Source organism: Cynocephalus volans, chromosome 10 (genome assembly GCF_027409185.1).
Source record: "Cynocephalus volans isolate mCynVol1 chromosome 10, mCynVol1.pri, whole genome shotgun sequence".
In the NCBI taxonomy this organism is placed as follows: Eukaryota; Metazoa; Chordata; class Mammalia; order Dermoptera; family Cynocephalidae; genus Cynocephalus; species Cynocephalus volans.
Window position 1 is genome coordinate 113,462,836 of NC_084469.1, and position 13,636 is coordinate 113,476,471.

Genomic DNA, 13,636 nt, shown 5'->3' on the forward strand with positions numbered 1-13,636 from the left:
CCACACGACAAAGGCACCGAGAAGGGAAGGAAGGGAATGTCTCAGACCTGGCCCTGGGGCACCACGCCTATCCCCAGGCCCAGGTGACTGGTTGAGGGGCAGACACAGGATCCACCAATGTGAGGCTTCCTGGGACTTCTGATGGGGCTCCTGGAAGGAGGTGCTTTTGGTGGGCTGGCTGAGCCCTCAGGGCCACTCTGCCACCTATCAGGAGTTTGGGGCCAATGGGGAGGAACTCAGAGCCAAGAGGCGAAAGGGGCATATTTCTGATGGCACTGTTTGAGAAACTGGATCCAGCTCTGCCAAAGCCCATTTATTCCATGGACTTCTCAACCTTACATGCCAACAAGTTCCTTTTTTGTGTTGTATGTGTTTTGTTTCTGTCTCTTGCACTCCAGAGACTCAAAGTACAAGGACATGTGAAATGCAGCTTGACAGCCAGACTAAGGGTGGGGTCACAGGGAGAAAGGACACAGAGTGGGATGTACAACAGGACCTAGAAACGTTGGACAAGCATAGAGCTACCCAGGAGACCTCTGACTCTGCTACGTGCGGGAAAACTGAGCACATGGATGGGTGCGGGGGCCTCATCTGCCTGCAGCAGAGATGATGCCCAGGGTCACGACCTTCAGGAACAGGTATAGAAGCCAAGCACGGAACCTGCCTGATCGCAGCACATGCTTTTGATTGATCTGGACTAGAATCATGGTCTGACATATGCCAACGACCAGGGCCAGGTGTACCACATGTGTCTTCAGCGCTCACTGGGCTGCATTGTGACCCTGCACAGAGTGAAGGAGACAGATCTTAGCATTTACACATACAGGTGACGATCCTGTCTCCTTGAGGATAATGCAACCTCAGACAAGTCATTTTAGTCTCGGAGCCTTAAATGGGAATGATAGTATTATATATAATGTTACCTACCCAAAGGGTTACAATAGGGACCACTGACACCAAAGAACATGGGCAAAGTCTTAGCATGTTGTACCCTAACCCAATAACCCAGTAGCATATGGTATACATAATATTACATATGCACATATTAACAGCTGTATATATTTATACAATATATGTTACACACAATGTTATATATATACATATATGCACGATATACCTATGCATACATGTACGTATTACCTCTGGGTCCACCTACCTACAGAGCTCCCTAACTGGCTGTCCATGACCATAAGAGGAACCTCCTCCTGGCTGAAACGTCCTGCCTACAGAGTTCACTCCCAGGAGAAGGGTCCTCAGGGCTGATTCACTCCTGGGAGGCCACTTGAGGCTGCACGGCTGAGATATGGCAGCAAAGCCCAGATCCCAGGGTGGGGAGGCCGACGCAGGCGGAGCTGTCACTGGGGAGAAGGCACAGCAAAGTCGTCATCCAGGGAGCGAGAAGGGGTGGGACGGGGGTGCAGATGGTTGAGAGGTTAGGGTGCACTGTCGTGGGCACAGGTGCCTGCGGGGACCACAGGGAGAGGGACTACGTGAAAGCCACAGTGACAAGACCCTGATGTGCCCACAGGGACTCCACATGCTATCGCTGTCATGCTCTGGAAGACCCTGAGCCCCATGTCCCTGGGGCACATGCTCCTCGTTCATCTACTCTCTGAACATCTAGATGCTTCCTGGCCTCTGGGAACAAGAAAATGACAAGACACAGCTGGTGCTCCATAAGTGCACCAATCAGCAGAGGAAACACCGGGCACGACCCTTCCTTACACCCCACAGGCCCAGCCCCAATGCAGCAGGTGTGACTGAGTCCAAAGGAATATGAAATGTCTCACTGATAATTTTTTTTTTTTTTTTTTTTTAAAAGATGACCGGTAAGGGGATCTTAACCCTTGACTTGGTGTAGTCAGCACCACACTCAGCCAGTGAGCGAACCGGCCATCCGTATATGGGATCCGAACCCGGGGCCTCGGTGTTATCAGCACCGCACTCTCCCGAGCGAGCCACGGGCCGGCCCGTCTCACTGATAATTTTTAAAATCCACATTCCATGTTGAAATGAAAGTGTCTTGTTATGCTGTGTTAAATGAAATATATCATTGAAGTTCATCTCACCTGTTTTTCTCAAGCACCCACTAGGACATAGGAAAGTAGACTATGACTGCCACCCATTTCTCCCGGACAGCACAGGTGTGGACATGGTCCCCCTTCCTGAGGCCCCAGCTCTGCTCTGTGCTCTGGGCCCTGACAATACTTCCTGGGCACACATGTCCAAGATGACGCTGGCCAGAGTCCACTTTCAACAGCTACTGGACACCAGTCCTGGCTTGCAAAGCACTTCCAGACCAACTGCTGGCCACACTGGTTGTCACCCCTGGCCTGGGAGGCAGGACTTGGAATACCAGGGTACAGTTGGGGAAACCAAGGCTCAAGGAGATGACATACCTTGACAAAGCCCATAGCTCCATGGCTGGCCCAACCCTGAGACCCTCCCTGCCTGATGCAACAGCTCAGCCCCTGGGTCAAGCCCACCTTCACTCTTTCCTCTGCAGGTGGCTAACAGGGAATAGGAAGGCCTCAGGTCCTAGGCACCCACTGCCTACAGCAGGCAGGTCCCTTCAGGAGCCCTCTGGAGACTCTAATTATTCCCTAGGCACCAGCCTGGCTTAAATACAGTCCAGACATCCAAGAAAAGCATGTTGCCCGCATGGGGAGCCTTTCCCAGAGCTAAATGCAGCCTCTGGCGCTGGGCAGGCGGCAAGCTCACTCAGATAACAATTGGATGCTTTGGGCCCTGAGCTGACCCCGGAATGGGTACCTTCCCACTCCCAGGGAGTGACCGGTGTGCCAGGCGCAGAGGGCTGCCGGCTGTCTTTCTTCCGCTGGGAGGGCACTCTGGGTGGGTGAGGCGGGAATGCATGTGGGCTGGTCTGAGTTTAGAAGGTATTTATAGACAGGCCTGACTGCCAGCCGAGTGGTACCCGCGAGGTCAGCTTCCTGCCAAACCCTGTGGCCAGATGTTTACCGAGATTGCAGAGACCAACCCACCCACACATGCCCAGATTTATCCCACATCCATGCTCCGAGGCCCCTCTGCACCAGGGCCTGGCTGGGCTGCAGGACTCAGAGAGGAGGCGATGGTCTTGACCCTCATCTGTGCTCCAGGGATGTGAGACACGGGACCATCGTGCAAACAGCAGATTCAAAAAGGAGCAGCTGAGGTCCAGGGGAAGGGACGTGTGCAGGAGTCTTCCGAGCACACCGAGACTAACAGCGTGTGCAATGGTGTGGAGGTGCCGTCCAGGTGCCCAGAGCACAGCATCTAGGGACAAGGAGACGAGGGCTTCTGAGAGCCTCCAGTCCCACGTGGGTAACAATCACCAGCAGAGCCTGTTATGATGCAGATCCCAGGGCCCTGCCCAATGATTCCGATTCAGTAGAACTGGGGGAGGCAGGGAATTTGTAGTTTAACCGGCCTCCGAGGTAGTCTTATCCAGGGCCACCAACCCCGTTTTAAAAAAACGAGTTTCAGAGAAGGGAGAGGTCCATGATGGCCACAAAAGTCTGGTGTTGCTTCCGGGAGAAATCAGATGAGACAGCCCTCCAGTGTGCGGCAGTCTTGGACGATGCGGAGGGTGCTTATGCGAGGGGTTCGGCGTCAGGACTGCACAGCTGAAGGGCGCTCAGAGGCTCGTGCAGGCTGAGCTGTGAATGCGCAGCCACAGACACACGTGGCCGCCACTTGCATGCAGCTGGACACAACTGAGATGCGATGTGAGGGGAGCACACACGCCGGCCTCAAGACAGAGCAGCCAAGAGCATGCAAACTGCCTCACTGACGTCTTAGTGGTCAATCAATTACTTCATATTGATTAGAATGATGATATTTTGTATGAACTTTGTTAAATAAGGTTAATACCACCTGTTTCTTTTCATATTTTTAGGCTACTAGAACATTAAAAATTACCTACGTAGCTTGCATGATACTACATTGTATCATGTTGTACCATATTGACACATCACCTTATACTATAGTTCACACCATATATTTTACATTATATCATATTTATAACATCAATATCATATAATACATCATATTATGTCTTTATATTATACCTTATTTTTAAAAATTAATTTATTTTATTATTTTACATTCTATATTATACTTTATATATTATGTTGCTATATATTATATCATATCATACTATATTTTTTATATATTTCTATCAGACAGGTCTGACCCAGAAGATGCAAACCCAGTCTGCATAGGATTCAAAACACTCTTTTTAAAATTAAAAAGATTAGTTGCCAGTATTTGAAAACTGAAGACTTTATATAAAAATCCAGATTTCCACCTTCTCTTGAAAGTCTACCAAATGTGGCAGAGCTGAGCCTGCCTCCCTGCAGGTGGCAAATCTTTAGGAGGCGAGCGATATGCACTCACCATGGGCCGCAGATCTCACTGCTCCCTGCTACCTCCTGTCCCTTGGGCCCCCCCATCCTGCAGCCTTCTCATCCACAGCAGCGTGGGTCATGGCTCTCGATCTCTGGAGGCTTTGAGTCTGTGCCTCCTGGAATGACCCAGCCCTTCTGGATCTGGGATGGGATTTGGGGCCAATCATCAGGTCAAATCCATGTCGCTTTCCCACCGGAATGCAGTCATCTTCAAAGGTCTGCTGGGAGCTGAGTTCCCGGAGACTCTGCACGCGTCACCTCTGCACCTCCGCACTATTAGGTACTCTCTCATTTTTTCATGACTGCATTTTGCTGATGAGGAAACCTCAGCTCTGAGGCAAGTGTCGCTTGGCTTCCATCTCACAGGTTGCAGGTGGCAGAGCGGGGAGTCTACAGCCCACCTCCCAACTGCTATTCCGTGACAATGGACAGCGGGCAGCAGCCTGGTCTGGAGAGGCTGACTGCAGCTGACTTGCTTGGGCCTGGGCAATGGGGCCGGGAACCTGGGTGTTCCAGAGTTGCTGATGAGGAGTCGCCGGAGTTTTAGGTTCAGCCAGTGGGGATGTGTCTCTGCGTACACGCTGCTTCCTTTGCCTGGGATGTCCTTTTCCATCCCGAATGCTTGGTGAACTCCTAGTCATCCCTCAAGACCTAGCTCGGAGACTCCTTGCTCTAGGGAGCTTTTCTTGGACCCTCATGCACAGAACTGTCCCTCTGGTCTCATCCGCTGGCTTCCTCCCTCCAGAAGGCAACTTGGGGGCAGCGCCCACATCTCACCCCTACAGCAGCCCCTGGCTGCGTCAGCTGGGACCTGGCCAGCAGTCTGGGCTGCTCCTGAGGGAAAGCGTGCAGTCACAGAACAGTGTGGGTGCAGCTAAACCCCACTTGTGTTTTAGGAAACTGTATACGTGGAAAGACCTGTAACATGTACCTTACGTGCCATATCTACACATACAGTGCTATGTCTACATCCTGTCGTGGGTTTTATGCACACATGTAAGTATTCAAATGTGCTGGAGAAGGCTGGCATGGCAGCAAGGAGCCCCGGTGGGGTAAGACTGGTAAAGGCAATGATGGTTTTATCCTAAAAAATGAGCTCATTTATCTAAAGTAAATATTAAACATTTTTACAATAACATAAGTCAAAATTGACAGTGAATAAATCTTTGTAAGTATGTATTTATGTACTACTTCTATAATGAATAATAACTATTTTAAAATTGTTTTCACAACGCTGTATGACTAGCTTGAGTCCACACGGATTTTGTCAGTAAGAATGGGTGCAGGTGCTCGCTCAGCCAAGGGCGCATCCTCCTCTCGGGAGGGGTGCAGGCGGCTGCTCTGGCCCGGCCCTGCCAGCTGCTGACCAGCCACTCTGGGTGACCACTCACACCAGGGCCAGGGGCTGGGTTTCTGAGCAGCAATCAGGGCCTGCATGGAAGAATTTAAATGCAAGCTGCTGAGAAAATCTGGGCCCTTCAGCTGTCCCTTGGGCAAGCACAGGCCCTAGGGCTCCCAGTGACAGGGTAGCATTATAGTCACCAGTTGAGTCCCTTCACCACTCTGTGCCTCGGCTGCTTCCTGGGTGAGAGGAGACACAGGGACGGAGCTGAGTGGGGAGGAAGTGACTGTCTCAGGGCTGGGGACCCCACTGTGCCCTGCAGACCCTGGCCGTAGGTCCCACCTGGCCGTGGCTCCCGTCAGCTGCCCCCTGTGGGCTGTCGGGTGCCTGAGTCAATAATCCAGTATGGGTTTGAATCCTGACGCTGGCTCGCACCGTGATGAGGGCAGACTGCTTCTCGTCCTTTTCTGACCAGGAGAAGGGGCTGCCTGTGCTCGCCGTCTCCCTGGCCCCCTGCTGCCCACTCCCTCTGTCTAGGACCAGACTCCACTCGCTCCCTGCCTCTGGGTTTGGACCACGCCTGTCCTCTTCCCAGCCTCACATGCCCCTCCTCGGGGTGGTGCCTCCTAACCCAGCACCCCCAGGTGTGTCTCCCCACTGCGTCCTCCCAGCTTTCCTACAGTTATGATGAGCCCATTCCTCGGCTGCCCCTGGCCAGACTGTGTGCTCATGGGTGGTGTGGGGGGTGCTGACCTCTTCACAGAGGCCCCTGACACCTGGAATGCAGCCTGGCCCTGCAGCCCTCCCCAAATGTTTGCAAGATGCGTTCATGGAGCAGAAAGTGTGTCCAGAGCTGTGCGGGGTCCAGATGTTAGTGCTGTGGCTGTCCCTGCAAGGAGACTATTTCCTCCGGCTCCAGGCATAGGCCACAGTAGAAGCCAGCCTGCTCAGAGAGAAACTTAGCCAAAGCGCCTGTCTCCCACTGAGGTGCATGCTGGCAGGAGCAGCCTGGGAGTGCCAGGGCAGAGTGGCCACCTCCAGCTTGGGCTGGAGAACGCAGAGGTCACTCATGGGCTCCATGTGGGGTCAGGCATCCTGGCCTCAGTCCCCCTGACCCCTCTGACTGCTTCCCACTGGGTGGGCTTTCGGCAAGTGCCTTCACCTGTCTGAGGCAAGCGTTGTAGGGACTTGGCCAGTTGGTGGGTACGTCTGTTCAAATTGTGCCTTCTGGAATTGGGGAAATAGCCAGGACAGGCTCGGGGACCCACTGGGCCTCATGAGACAAACCTGACCTAAAACCCATGGGTCTCCGACCTCAGCAAGCCCTTACTCTGACAGGAGGGCCACTGGGATGTTTCGGGTCCCCTGGAATCAGTGTCGGTTCAGGGCCAGTGCCTAGTAGTCCCTGGAAGGTCTGATGATTTGGTTTTCCCCAATGCACAGTCACCCTGGAAAAAGGTCATAGGTCCCTTCAGAGGAGACTGGGAGGAAGATCAACAGTGCACATTCTGGCAGTGGTGGGGCTCTTTTCAGATAAACCGGGTCTTGCTTGGGAGCTCACTCAGTGGGGGCTATGGGGGAGACGCCTGGTTCTCGCCTGGGGGGTGAGCACAGCCAGTGCAGCACTTGGAAGTGCTCGGGAAACGGTGGCTGTGTGGGGTACAGTAGGACAGAGCCTCCTGCAGGACAGAACTGTCCCTAAAGACATGGTCTCAGGGTTGTGACAGCAACTCTCTGCCTCAATTTCCCCATCTGGGGCAGAGTTTGAACCCTGGCTCCAACTCCTAGCTATGTGACCCTGAGCCAGTGCCTCACCCTCTCTGTGCTTGCTTCCCTCACCCAGGGAAAGGGGCAAAAGGGTTCCTGCCCCCCAGCCCCACTTCCGTGCATGACAGAAGGAGCAGGGCTGCCACCGTGGGAAGCAGTCTGGCAGCTCCTCAGAACGTTAGGGTAACCATGTGACCCAGCAATTCCACTCCCAGGAATCTACCCAAGAGAAAAGAAAACACACACCCACACAAGAACTTGCTCATGAATGCTCATGCAGCATGATTCATGATAGCCAAACAGTGGAAACAACCCAAGTGTCCATCGGTGGGTGAAAGGATACACAAGACGTGTAGATCCACACGATGGAAAACTATCCAGCCGTAAGTAGGGATGAGGTTCTAATCCTTGCTATGACATGGATGAGCCTTGAAGACGCTACACTGAATGAAAGAAGCCAGACACAAGAGGTCGCATGCCATGTGATTCCATTTAGATGAAACGTCCAGAACAGGCAAATCCAGAGACAGAAAGAAGATTAGTGGTTGCTGGGGGCTGTGGGAGGGAGGAATAGGGAGGGTCTGCTAGTAAGTATGGGGTTTCTTTTGGGATGATGGAAATGTTCTAGAACTAGACGGTGGTGATGTTTGTGAATATACTAAAAACCACTGAACTGGACCCTTTAAAAGGGTGAACTGTGTGGTATGTGAACTGTATCTCCCCAAAAGTAAACAAGGTTCCTACCCTGAAGGTCTGATGGAGGACGCAGAGGGTGTCCACCAGTGCCCGGCACCCCAGCCTTGACTCCAGGGCCATGTCCTCTGGCATCAGGACCTGGGCGTCCTGCCCCCCTCACCCCACCTGGCCATGGTCTTAGCACCTCCACACTCCTGCTTGCAGAAGAGGGCAGTGCCTGGCGTCCTCATCCAGGCCTGGAGGAGCAGGCCCTGTTTATACACGGCCACCTTGGCCCGGCAGCCCTGGAGGAATGCGGAAAATGCTGCTCGGGGACGCTCCCAACGGTCACATTCTGTAGGCGGCTGCCGTGCCCAGGCTGGTCGGAAAGCCTCAGTGTCCGCTCATGAATGTGGGCTCTGTTTGGTTGTTGGCTGGGGTGCTGGCTCTATGAGCAGCCCAGAGACAGGACAGACGCTGTTTGCAGGCAGCCAGGGGACGGAATGTCCCCCATCCTGCTGCTGGCTCTGGCCCCGCCCGCAGGAAGAGGGGAGGGACCGCAGCTCTGGGCACAGCTCGTTGTGCATGGTGCCCACTCCATCCACACATGCCGGACCATCTCTCTTCTCCCCACCTGTCCACTCACTCACTCATTCATTCATTCATGCTCACTCAGCCTCCTTCCCTGGGCACGCTCTGCAGCGGCTCTGAGGTCACAAGGAGGGATCCAGGTGGAGAGGCCACAAAAGAGGCTTCCCCTGGCCCACCACAGAATGCACACCAAGGCTCAAAACCTGTCACAGCCTGTCCTGGTCTTTTGGACGATGGGGCAGAGTGGAACTTGACCCCAGGGCTCTGAGGCCCCCAAGCCCATGTTTCACCCTCCCTCACCCCAGAGGAGCAGAGCTTGGGGGTTGGGAAGCCTCCCTGGGGGGAGGAGAGGAGACCTTTGCTCCCAGCTCCTCAGCAGCAGGCAGCAGGGGCCCTCTTGCTTCAAGTGCTGGCTGATGGGGAACTAGGTGGGGAGGGTGGGCCAGGTGGGTCCTCAGCGTCCCCTAGACAAGCCCTGCCTTCTAACCTCTGCCTTCAGACTCTCCCCACTAGCGCATAAGCGGAGCTTATATTTGGAATTCTCCTCCCCAAAGCCAGCTCTATTTAAACAACAATGTAATTCTCAGAGACCACTTCAATCGGGGCTAGAGTTTGGATGAGTAATGAGCAGGAAGCCTATAGTTTGACGCCGGGGTCACAGCCCCCAAACTCTTGCCAACATAGTCGCTGATCTCACTTTCTGGTCGTTGGGACTCAGGACAAGGAACCGCAAGCCAGCCAGCCTGTGAGGGGGTGGGGCCATGGGCTTTGAAGAACATCTGGAGGCAGGAACTCACAGTGCTGACCGCAGCCAGGCCCAGTCCCCCAGCACCCCCGGGGTGGGTCCCTGCTGCCCTGCTGTCCTGCCTCCCAGCCCTCCCCAAAGTTGGCCAAGGGGGAAGCTATGAGAGTGATGCTGACCCAGAAGAATGCTGGGGGGCCTGGGTGGTTGACAGCACCTAATGAGGGAGGAGGGAATCCCAAGTCGGAAATGACAGATGCCTCAGCTCTCCGAAGCACATGATGGGGTTGTGCGTAAGGCCTTCAGGAACAACGACAGTGGTCCACATACAGCACACACACATCTAAATTGGGGCCACCACTGGTGTTTTGGATGCGTTTGAGTGTATAGGACAAGACGCTTCCCTGGACAGTCCTGGGGTGTGTGGAAGCCTGGTAAGCAGAGTACAGGCTAGGTGCCCTCGCGCAGTGAACAACCTGCCCAACTGTACCAGCCCACCTTTCCTGGTACTCAGGGAAATGGTAGGTCCTTAGCTGACTTCATGGTGGGACTAAAGTACAAGTTTACAGTCGGTCCCTGAGAACAGCCTCTGCCACCCCAGCCATAGCGGCCAAGGTGAATGGTGATGAAAAACTAGGGAGAGGCCAAAAACATAGATCCTGGGCAACTCCAAGGCCATCTCACAGAGCCCAGTCCTGTCCTGGCCATCCTTTGCCCCTACCATGCTCAGTCCCGCTCCCTGCGTAGCAGGTCAACTCCATCACAGCATGCAGTTGACTTATCTGGGGCTCAGTCATGGGCCTGGGAGTACAAAGCTCTTTGTAGATGGGCTCGACTACTGAGTGATTGGTCTGTCTGGTGCACGGATGAGGCTGAGTCTGGGCAGAAATTCTTAAAGGGCACTGGCTGGGCTGGTAGGGGATGTGACAGAATCCTGAAAGTCCACCAGCCAGTGTCTACTGAGCATGCTCAGAGGGAATGGGGCTCCAAGCAGGGCCTCTGCTTCCGGGGGGACAGACTAGTGGGAGATGGGAATATACCAGTGACAAAAGGTGGGACAGGAGGGGGAGTAGGTCATGACATCAGGGAAAGCAGCACACGGCAGCTGGCAACCAGAGATGGGGACAGGATGGGGTGTCCCAGTCAGGAGGTGGGAAGGGAGAATGTACCCACGAGGCCTGGTGTGGGACAGGAGAATGGGGCAGGGCTGTGGCCGGCCTCAAATTTAGGAACCAAGCTCGGTCTCCATCCACAGAGAGCAAGAGAGTGGGCCGGTCACACCTGCTCAATTCTACCAAAGTGTGGATGGGCCAGCCAGTCCGGCGTGCTGCTTGCTGGGGAAGACGGGAGATGGCGGCATCCAGAGGACCGGCTATGTAACCGGTGCCCACAACCTGCCTCCACCCGGACTTTCAGCAGGCACTGTGCACCTTTAAGGTCGTTCGTACCTTCAAAGCCCTTTCCACAGACCCCATGGACTCTCCCCCAAACTGGTGCACAGTGAACCGCAGCAGCTAACATCAACCAAGCACCTACAGTGTGCCAGGCCCACGCTACGGGCATTCTACACATCCTGTGAATCCTTGTGAGGGTGCCCCATTTTTCTGAAGGGAAAATCAAGCCTCAGAGAGGTTTGGTGACTTGCACAAGACCACATAGCCCCTGCGTAGTTGTTTCCAAAGCCCACGCTCTTAACCACTACACTGCCTCCCCCACATTCTCAGCCCCCAGTTTTGGAAGAGGAAGTAGAAAGGGTAACTGAATTCTTAGTAAGAGTCAAAACCAGAAGGGGAGCGGGTAGCAGGGCTTAGCTTGGAAGCCTCAGGGCTCCAGATGACTCTCTCGTGAACTGATGTCTTTGGCACCACCAGTGGTGGCAAGATTCCAGAAGGAAGGTGAGAGCGTCTCTGTGTCAGGCCACCCTGGAGCTCAGGTTTACTTCTGTTCAGCAAACGTGAGGAAGGGGCACAGATCCCCTGAGTTCCTCCCAGGAAAAGGCAGCGGGATAGTGCGTGGCCTGCGATGTCAAGTCAGAGAAGGTGCACAATCCGAGAAGACCGGGCTTAAAGGGGACATGATCTCTACTAAAATTCTCCAAAGGTAACGGTGTGTGTAACAGTTAACCTGATGAGTTGCGTGTTGCCAGGATGACGGTACTGGGATGGACAGAAACCACAGGCAGGAGGCTTTTGGCTCAACCTGAAGCAGAGTTTTCTCACAACCCTTCAGCATGTTCCAGTGTGGGACAGCCGGAATGACTGGAACGTGCTGCTGTGATAGGAAGTGAGTTCCCCGCCTCTGGAGGAGTTCAAGCAGCCAGTAGCCTGGAGGTGGGGTCTGGTGAAGATTGAAGCCTCGACGAGGGGCTTGAAATTCTGACCTCTACGCTTCCTTTGGCCCTGAAATCCTGGGACTTTCTCGTTTCTACACTGCCCAGGGCTGTGGCCAGCCTGGCCTGGGTTTCCCTCCAGCCTACCCGAGGCTGCTCAATTGCCTTAGATACCCTCCTCCTCCTCCCAACACACTGGAGGAACGACTGGCTCTCAGCAAGCTCTGCCCTGTGGTCTGAGACCTGCCAGGCTGGGCACATGGCACGAGAAGGCACGTCCCTCCCAGGCCACCTTCCCTGAGGCCGCCCTGGCTGCCCTTCCTAAAACTGCAAGCCCACTCCAGCTGATCCCTCACTGTCTAATAGTGTCCAGGCATTTTATCTGTTTCTATAGTTTATTTTCGGGAAGGCAGGGATGTTGGCTGTGTCGGGAGCACCTAGGACAGTGCCAGGCACAGATGGCCTCAATACACACTCGTCTAAGCAACAGGCAGAAGCCGACTAGCCGCTGTCTTGGCAGAACGGGGAGAGGCTGTCAGCGACTGTGCTGCTCACCGCTCTGCAGCACCGGCCCACTCTCACTCTCCCTTTCTTCATCGAGCAGGCGGCACCACCTATCTCTGAAGGGAGGTTTAAATGCTATACCACGTGGCACAGTCCCTACGTGGTACCTGGTGCCGGCTCAAGGCTGGCAGCGAAGCAGCCAACGCCTCAGCCGGGCCAGGGCCGCAGCCGGGCTGCCGGGCAGTCCCCACTGCCCACTGTGGGCCTGTCCCTCCCCGTCAGGCCCCGGGTGGAGGGACAGGGTCTGGGTGACCGCGGGCAGTCCCTGTGAGCCTGGCTGGCCTTCCCTTCCGGCCACTGCCGCGCGGGGCGCCGCGTCCCCACGGGTGTCTCCGGTCGACTCCGGCCGGGGGCGCAGGGCTGGGGAGGGGCGCGGCGCTGTCTCCCCGGGCAGAAGCCCAGCGCCGTCAAGCCCCTGGGTCGGCCCGAAAGACTCCGCCTCGCCCGGGGCACTGCCCGCGCCGCCGCCCCACGAGCCAGCGCCCGGCCCGCACGCCCGGAGGCGGCGGCGGCCCCGCGTGGGGACGAACCGGGGCCCGTTCCCCGCGTCCTGCCCCGCGGCCCCGCTCCCCGGAGCGCTTTTCCCGGCGGCGCCGGCGCTCGGGCCGCACTGCGCGCACCGCTCGGGGCAGCCGGCCCCGCCGAGCCCCGCACGCGCCCGCTCCCCGCGCCCGCAGCCCGCACGTCCGGCCGGGGACACCCCCTCCCCGGGCCCGGTCCCCCCACCCCGCCCCGGCGCCGCGCGCTCCGGCCGCCCTGCCCCGGTCCCCCCGGCGCCGCGGGCCCGCACTCACCGCGTCCTCCGCCGGCCCCTCCGCTCGCCGCGCTGGCGGCTGCACACGCGCTCCCGGCCCGCGCGGCCCTGCGCTCTGCGGCGCGGGGGCGCCGTCCTCATCGCCGGCCGCGGGCCCGCCCGGGCCGCGCACACGGGCCGCCCGCCCGCCCGCCGGGCACCGAGCCGCCCCGCCGCGCGGCGCCTCGGGGCGGGGCGGGCGCAGAGCGCGGCCACCTCCACCCTGCCCAGGTCGGCGCGGGCCGGCCCGTCCCCTGCGCCCAGCCCCGCAGCCCGCCGGGTGCTCGCGAAGGCCGGACGCCGGCCGCGGCCACGGGGTCTGCCCCCGGGAGCTCCCGGCCCGGCTTAGGTTACAGATTCCGCCGCCCCCCGCCCCCACCCCCAGCTATTTTTAGCGCGGCTTCTGCTTTTCCTAGGTGTTTGT

At 56.5% G+C, this 13,636-nt stretch overlaps 1 protein-coding gene across 2 annotated transcripts in view; it reads right to left on the reverse strand.

The window, feature by feature from the left end:
* ZNF469 (zinc finger protein 469) overlaps positions 1–13,294 on the reverse strand; it is a 52,571-nt gene extending 39,277 nt beyond the window's left edge. Inside the window, exon 1 of one of the 2 annotated variants that reach the window (XR_010024560.1) lies at positions 13,214–13,294. The gene's annotated coding sequence lies outside the window, so the exon portion shown is untranslated. The remainder of the gene's footprint in view (positions 1–13,213) is intronic. The other variant, XM_063109028.1, reaches the window with a different exon arrangement.
* Positions 13,295–13,636: the final 342 nt, after the last annotated feature.